At 48.8% G+C, this 8,051-nt stretch overlaps 1 long non-coding RNA gene across 1 annotated transcript in view; it reads left to right on the top strand.

Moving 5' to 3' along the window:
* The first annotated feature begins 952 nt into the window (after nucleotides 1-952).
* LOC114695107 overlaps nucleotides 953-8,051 on the top strand; it is a 7,495-nt gene continuing 396 nt past the window's right edge. The window contains exons 1-3 of the long non-coding RNA XR_003734806.2: nucleotides 953-1,460; nucleotides 4,807-4,946; nucleotides 7,745-8,051. The exon at nucleotides 7,745-8,051 is cut by the window's right edge and continues 396 nt beyond it. This is a non-coding gene — a long non-coding RNA (uncharacterized LOC114695107). The remainder of the gene's footprint in view (nucleotides 1,461-4,806; nucleotides 4,947-7,744) is intronic.

The raw sequence follows: 8,051 nt of genomic DNA, 5'->3' as shown, positions 1-8,051 counted from the left end.
GAGGCCAGAAGATCCCTGTTCCTCTTTGAGGCAGGAGCCCTCTCTGCCACCGTGACTGTGGGGACGGAAGCTGGACAGGGTGGCTTCTTGAATAAGTGGCTTGGTACTCCAGAGAACACAGTGAGTGTTAGTGCCAGGAGATCTGACACATTTTTAAGGGAAGGTACAGGGGCTGTTGATGAGAGGACCGCCCACAGAGATTTCTCCACAGGACACTGGATCCCCTGGAGCTAGAGTTATGGGTGGTTGTGAACCCTCCTATGTGGGTGCTGGGAAGCAAACTTGGGTCCTCTAGAAGAACAGCAAGTGCTCTTAACCCCTGAGCTATCTCTCCAGCACAACGTAAAACAGCATCTTCGTGTGTGTATAGTGTGTAGTGTGCATGAGAGGGGCGGGGGAGGGGGGGAGAGAATATGGGTAGACACGTGCCACGTGTACAAGGAGGGGTTTTAGTTCTCACCTTCTACCCTTGTTTGAAGCAGCGTCTCTTGTTGACCCCATCCCTGCTTAGCTGACCTGCAGTTTTCTATGGCTTCTCCCATCTCTACCTTCCATCTCACCAGGAGCTCCAGGATTGCAGATGCACATCACCAGGTCTGGCTTCTATGTGGATACTCAGGGATCTGAACCCATGTACTCATGCTTACATTGACAGTGTTCCACCCAGGGAGTCATTCCCCAGCCCGACCTGCCTCAACTGGTAATGGAGAGCAACCTGCCTCCTGGATTAACTTCACACAGTCCTAGGAGAAGAGCAGAGGCAGGTTCTGTTTGGGTGAGGGGAGATTCCAGAAAAGCTGTAACTAGAACTCACTCGTCTCCAGTAGCCAGTGTGCCCCACAGAACAAAGGGGCAGAGGGAACTAGGGAGCGTCTCAGGGTACTGGAAGACAGTTCTGAGTGCATCTATCACGTAGTCGTCTTTGCGTGGCTGAGTCCACCCTGGCCTCATTGGCACATGGCCCACATACTCTGAGAAGGTACAGAGGTTAATCTCTCGTTTTGTTGAGTCTCTAAACTCAAAACCTCTGAGACAAGACTTGGAAATGGCAAATAAAATCTTTGCTGTGTTTTCCTCGACTCTAAACTATGTTTTAAAGTAAATGTTTCACTCTTATATGTGCAAAATACAAATACCCCATCTTGTGGGGTGCTAGGAGAGAAGTTTTAAGATGGCTACAGACCAAGCGAGTTGGCAAAGAGTACTCCCGAGCCGCCGAAGGCTCCCCTTTGTCCGGGAGCTTCCTGGAAACGGTTTTGGAATACAAGGTCCTGTCGGACAGACTTCCACCTCCCTGGTCCTGCTGCGTGCGCATTCGTCTGTGTACAGGGCTGTGCTGCAAAGATGGGATCGTAACTGCGTGAGTGTCTGCAGGGGCTTGGAGTTTTCGTGCAGGAGAAGGGACGGGGTGTGAGTTCCCTGTCCCAGGGGCGCTAAGGCTACAGCGACAGATGACAAGGGTAAGTGTGTCTAAGGAAGGCTGATGCTGCTTGGGGGACAGAGAGCACGGGGAGCTGGGTGCTTCCTGTGGGACTCTGCTTAGGGGACAGAGGGCATGGGGAGCTGGGTCCCTCCTGTGGGACTCTGCTTAGAGGACAGAGGGCATGGGGAGCTGGGTCCCTCCTGTGGGATTCGGACAGTAGACACAGGGAGCTGGGTCCCTCCTGTGGGACTCTGCTTAGGGGACAGAGGGCATGGGGAGCTGGGTCCCTCCTGTGGGACTCTGCTGGGAACCTCTTTCTCTCCTTTTTGGCTATCACTCCTGGCTCTTGCCAGGCTCTCAGCCTATGAGATGAACTCTGGCTTTCACTTTCTCATTTCCACCATTCCTGGGTCCTTGCGGGAAACCCACATAGTAACTGCTTATCTCCACCTTCACGTCCAATGCCACACTACACATGAAGAAGCTTGATAGGCAGGCTGAAGCCATGAGCCAGGAAGGCCTAGATGTAGCAAAGGCAGCCTTGAGCTTATCCTCAGTCAGTCCATGGGGGAAGTAAATACAGGAGGCAGCTGGCTCTGATTTTAGGGAAGAGGACATGGTGACTCTGCTGGTACCCTTCACCTGATTCTAGTCTCGACTCCTCATCCCTCAGTTCATCATCTTTCTGGGCTAAACGGTTGGTCTTTGGTGGCTGTCAAGCAACCGAATAATCTCTAGATTTATAAATGTTCCATAATGTCAAAATGGCTCTACAATTTGGGGGAGGAAACAATAAATATGTTTTTTAAAAAAATGTTTTACAGCTGGGGTGGTGGTGGTGGTGGTGGTGGTGGTGGCACACACCTTTAATCCCAGCACTCTGGAGGCAAAGGCAGGCAGATCTCTGTGAGTTCAAAACCAGCCTAGTCTACAGAGTGAGATCCAGGACAGGCATCAAAAGTACACAGAGAAAACCTGTCTCGGAAAAAAAAGTTTTACTAGTCTTAAAGTGGCTCAGACTGTAAGACCCAGCATCCATAGCAGAGCATATTTTTGTCACTGGCTTTGAAAGTAGATAGAAAGAACTTTGGTTAAGGGCTGGTGAGATGGCTCATGCCCACTGCCCAATGACCCAAGATCCATCCTAGAGTCCACAGAAGAAGGAGAGAGTAACCTCCCAAAAGATGTCCTGTAGCCTCCATGTGAATGCTGTGGCATGTGTGTGTATGTGTGTATGTGTACGTGTATGTGTGTGTGTGTGTGTGTGTGTGTGCGTGCATGCCTTCTCTCGCATGTGTACACACACACACACACACACACACACACACACACACACGAATAAATGAATGAATGAACAAAGAGTATTTTAAAAAAGAAATACGCTCAAAGGTCTGAAGTCTTGCAAAGCTAATGAACACAGATAAGTCTGAAACATTGTTTCAGATGTTTATTGAACAGCCAGTGAAGCAAGCCTCCGCAAGGGGCAAGTGGGGCCTTTTAAAGCACACAGTCACTCCCGACCTCTTCCTCACCAAAAGCCAAGGGAGGTAGAGGGCTTGTCTCTGCTGTTTGCTCAGTAAGAACTTCCAGCAGAAGGCTTTGCTGTAACCAGAGGCTTATGCAATGAAAATAAAGTGACCCCGTGGCCCATCCCCTTGGTGACTTCCCTTTCTGACTTCCTGGAGATTAATATTTCCCTATTGACTTAGCGCAGTGGTGTGTGTGTTGGGGGAGGGGGTTTTTTAGAATCCAAAATATTACAAAGAGTGTTCATAAATATTGTCATCTGATCTAGGCACCATGCCAAGTTTTTAATCTTATTACAACATCAGAGAGGTAATTTTTTAACCTGACACATACCCAGGGTTCTATTAAAAGCCAGACTCTGGAACCATCTGGAGTAAACTGTGGTAGGCTTTGTCCACAGGAGTGGACGCAGCCCTGATGGATAGGGGAAAGTGTAGGTTTATATTAAAGCCCAAAGAAACTGGGTAAAAACTATCCCTTAGGTGGTTAAACACCAGGGTAGTTTCCATTACATCAACAAACAGGGAAACCAAGCCGCAGGAAGAAGCGCTCAGCGTCATCACATGCATCTGTGTTAAAAAGGCAGAAAAGCCAGAGCGCAGGGCGCTGACCGAGTCATGCTCTGCCCTGGAGGTGAGGGGCTCCCTTCAAAGAATGTGATGGCAAGTGTTGATCTGGTCATTTTACAGAATGATGTCTGTGCTACGCACCCCACAGTGGCTCTTCCTCTTCTCGCTGAACATCTTGGATGCTTCCGGGCATTCATTTAAACCGTTCCCTTTCTGTCTCACCTAATCCGAGGACAGACAGTCCACATTATCAGTGAGTAGGCTGCATGAGAGAGGATTGTCTCTTCTGCTCCAGGTTCAGCGACAGTGAAGTCTAGGACTGGCATTCGTGGCTGGCCACACGCCACTTGGCTGAATTTCTGTTTCCATCAGAAATCAAGAAAATCTCATGGAGAGATAACAAGTGTTGAGATCCTCGAGTGTCTGATGGGAATCTCTTTAAAATTCTAGAAAATCTAGGGCCAGAGAGGTTGGTTCAGTGAGTAAAGGCTCCTGCCACCAAGCCTGATGACCTGAGTTTGATGTCTGAACCCACACAGAGTCAGGAGAGAAATGACTTCCGCAAGTTGTCCTCCGACCTCCACACAGTGAATGAATGAATGAATGAATGAATGAATGAATGAATGCAAAGTGTGAAAAGAAAGAAAATCTTACAAAGTGTCAGCTTTGAGCTCGGCTGCACGGCCGCGTAGAGACATCAGGTGTTCACAGGCGACTTCCCATCGGCCGACCCTGTCCCCGGGCCTCACTCCTTATCAAACGGAATATAGAAGGGGCGTGTTGCTCTACCTAGAGCAAGGATTGGCTGGGGAACTAGAGCATCGTTCTCGATTATGACAGCATTATGTCAACAGGAAATGGCCAATCAACACATAGGGGCTTGTTCAGGAAATTGAAAGCCTGGTGTTTCAACCAAAAACTTTCTGGGCAACAGAAGTGAAACATTCCCTTTACTCATCATGGTGACCTATTCTCATGGAAGGTGGCGGGAGCAGGAGCAGGAGCAGGGACGAGGCGCGGGGTGCAGTGGCTCACCTCTGTAATTCCAGCACTAGAATGGCTGAGACAGGAGGATTGCCAGGCAGTCAAGGTCAGCTGGCTCTGCAGAGCAAGACCCTGTCTCAAAACAAGAGCAGTGGGAGGCTGCTGGGAGCAGGTGTTCTGGAGCACACGAGAGTGATAAAGCCAGGCTCTGTCTCCATTTTGTCAGATTAGTACAGGAACCTCCGCAGCTGGGAGATCCTAACAAGAAATCCGTTGCCTGCTGCATCTCTCCTTCTCCCACAGCACCTCTTCTTCCTGGACATCACTGGGACTCTCCTTAGGGAGAAGACACCCGGTGTCCCCATGACTCCCTTTACCATCCATTAAGACGACACTGTCTGTGAGGACCCCAGAAGAGGTTCCTTCTTTCACGGATGCACAAGGTAAACTACGGCCACACCCCACATGGGGCAGAGGCAGGAGGATCCCAATAGCATCCTGTTCTATCCTGTCTCAGCCAACAGACTGACTGGGGGTGGGGGTGGAGGTGGGGGTCGGGGTCGGGGGCTTGGGAGAGCATCCTGATGACGGCAGTGCTGGAAAAGGATCCAAAGAGGAGCTGGGCCGTGTGAATCTCCTGGCTTCCCTGTTGTCCTGTAGCACAAGGGGAAACCAGGTGACGAGAGAGAAGCAGAGGATCTCTCCAGACTACGTCCATAACCTTCTCTTAACCTGTAATTGTAGCACAACAAAATAAAAAAGATCCCTGGAATGTTGATTTTAACTGGCCTTTCACTGGCCGCCTCAGCACTGCAGTTTGGAGGTCCAGGACGGGCCGAGCTCAGGGTGGCTCGGGCTTCTAAGGCTTTGGATTCTTCACGTCCATATCTGTGTGCCTGACAGACCTTTTAAGATAGATTTTTAAAAAACAGATTACCTTAGAGGAGGACTTTCCAGATTTCCACTTGCAAACAGTGTGCTTCCAGGTACTTTTCAGTCCACACTGTCCCTCTAACGGTCCCAGATCTGGGCACCGCAGGGTGGGCGGCAGCAGCAGCAGCTGGGGATCTTCCTCCATGGGTTTGTTTGGATCGTAACAGGAATTCTGGGTACTTTTCCCTCCAGGAGACTAAAGGGCCTTGTGAAGAGAGTGACAGGGCATGGCAGTGGAAAATCCCAGCTCCCCTCCGAGGAGTGACTTCCCAGAGAGTAGCCTTCACCAGTGGTCTTTGTTTACAGCAGTCACATGCCCTGTAAGATTTATGCCTGTGGCACAGGCCTCTCGGGTGGAGTTTTCCCCTCGGAGATATGCAAATCTGCCCTGGAAACAATGGAGCTGAATTAAAATATCTTGCACAGCAGCAGAGTTGCTGCTTTCTTGACAATGTTAGCAAAGCCATTGTTACCTCTCATTGTACCAGCCCTCCGGTAACTGTCACATCTGCTCCTTAGAATGAAGTTCCCTTCTTAAAAGAAATTGCAGAACAATATTTTATAATTACCCAACGCTGACTGCAAATGCACTGCATTTTAATTTTTCCAAGGAATTCGAGACCGTTGCTATTAAGGCGTCCAGAAAGAAGGGGAAAAGGCCGCGCCTGGCCTTTGAAGTCCTCTGAAATTTAATTGACCATCAGGCCACTGAGCGTCTTGGCACATGACCATTTAATAATAGGAAACTCAGCCTTGCATCAGGAGGAAAGGTGTAATTCATCAACGCTACACCCCATTTACATGGCCGTCCACTGAGATTTCTGGGGAAAAGTGCAGAACACACACTTTTAAGTAATTTATGAGCCTTTGAGTAGCGTTAAAGCCACTGAGTCCTGGCAGTAAGAAAAATGTTTGTCAACAAGTATGCTTAATACTTTTAAAAACTTGAGCCATGACTATACCTTGCCTGCTGCCCAATTAATAGAGTCACTGGGGTGGGTTTTTTTTAATTAAGGATTCTGATAAATAGAGGAATGCCTTAAAGTGTTTAATTTAAGCAAGAATACTGCTTTACATCCAAACAAAACCAATTTTCTGACAATTCTCATTTGATCCTCAGGAGACTCAATTTAAACATACCAGTGAACTTTCATACTTCCACGGGGGCCCTGAGGCACGCTTATCATAAAGAGATAGAACCACCTTTTTTTTTTTTTTTTTCAAAGTTTGATCTAAAAACAGCTCAGGCCCTGTGGCCTTGGGGTTGTGGGAGGAGGACTCTGAACTGAGACACCCCCCCACCCCCACCCCCCACCCCTGCCGAGCTCACTGGGACTCTGTAGCTGGTGCTGATCTTCCCTCTGAGGACCTCTAAAGCCAAGAACAGTCAGTCACTCATGTCTGGACAGAGGTTTCCAGGTGTGTGATGCTGAAACCTCACAGAGGATTACAGTGTCCAGTCTTCAGTCACATCAGGACCATTTCCCTAATATCAACGTATGCAGACCTGCACACAGTAGGGTGTCCCCCATCAGTCTGCACCAAATGTCATATGTGTTATATACATCTATAGGTGCACACACCAACAGCATCAAGACCTCTGTTATATGAATGTGTGATGGAATCGCCACCCCCAAATTCCAAAAATCTTAGCACACAAGTGTAAGAAATGAGGCTCACACCTTCTGTGCAGTCTTAAGACACCATCATGTATTTGGTACTGAGCCAATTATACAGTCGACGCCGTACACATACAAGTTTAACTTTTTTTTTTTTGGTTTTTCGAGACAGGGTTTCTCTGTGTAGCTTTGCACCTTTCCTGGATCTCGCTCTGTAGACCAGGCTGGCCTCAAACTCACAGAGATCCGTCTGCCTCTGCCTCCCGAGTACTGGGGTTAAAGGCGTGCACCACCACTGCCCGGCACAAGTTTAATGGATGGAGAGAAGAACGACAGTCTGATAGGTCACTAACCTGCTCAAGGTCACAGAGTTAGGAAATGTGAGCATACTGAACTCTTGAGGACCGCTGCAATCCTTAAATCCCCACAGGCACCAACCACAGGTCAGACCCTGCCAGAACTGCCTGTACTGGGCTTCCTCACTGCACCACAATGCCTGACGTGGAACAAAGCCCTCCTCACCACGCACGCACATCATCAGATGAAAAGAACGCACCCTGCTTCATTTACCTCCTGAGCACGTGTTTACTCAGTTCCTTACAGAGCTTGCTTTGAATACGTGCAAGCAAATAACGTCCTAGGTAGGTGAGTGTGCTGGTTGATAATGACCTTCTGTTCTGATTTGATAGGACTTGCAGAATGTTCCCACGAGAAGATAAGAAGTGCTGAGACAGTAGCTCAGTGGGTCAAGTGCTCCATGTGCAAGCCTGAGCACCTGAGTTCAGTCCCCAGCACTCACATGAGAAACTGGGTGCAGTGGGCCGCACCTGTCATTCCAGGCCTAGAAGGTGGAGACAGGAAGATCGTGAGAGCTCATTTGCTAAATAGTCTAGCCGATCAGTGAGCTCTCGATTCAGTGGGAGATACTGTCTCAAAAATAAATAAAACATGAATAAGTGGGGGGCAATTGGGGAAGATGCTCAATATTTAATCTCT

The sequence above is a fragment of the Peromyscus leucopus genome, chromosome 17 (genome assembly GCF_004664715.2).
Source record: "Peromyscus leucopus breed LL Stock chromosome 17, UCI_PerLeu_2.1, whole genome shotgun sequence".
Taxonomy (NCBI): domain Eukaryota; kingdom Metazoa; phylum Chordata; class Mammalia; order Rodentia; family Cricetidae; genus Peromyscus; species Peromyscus leucopus.
Note: the sequence above shows the minus strand (reverse complement) of the source record. Positions and strands in the feature narration are given on the sequence as shown.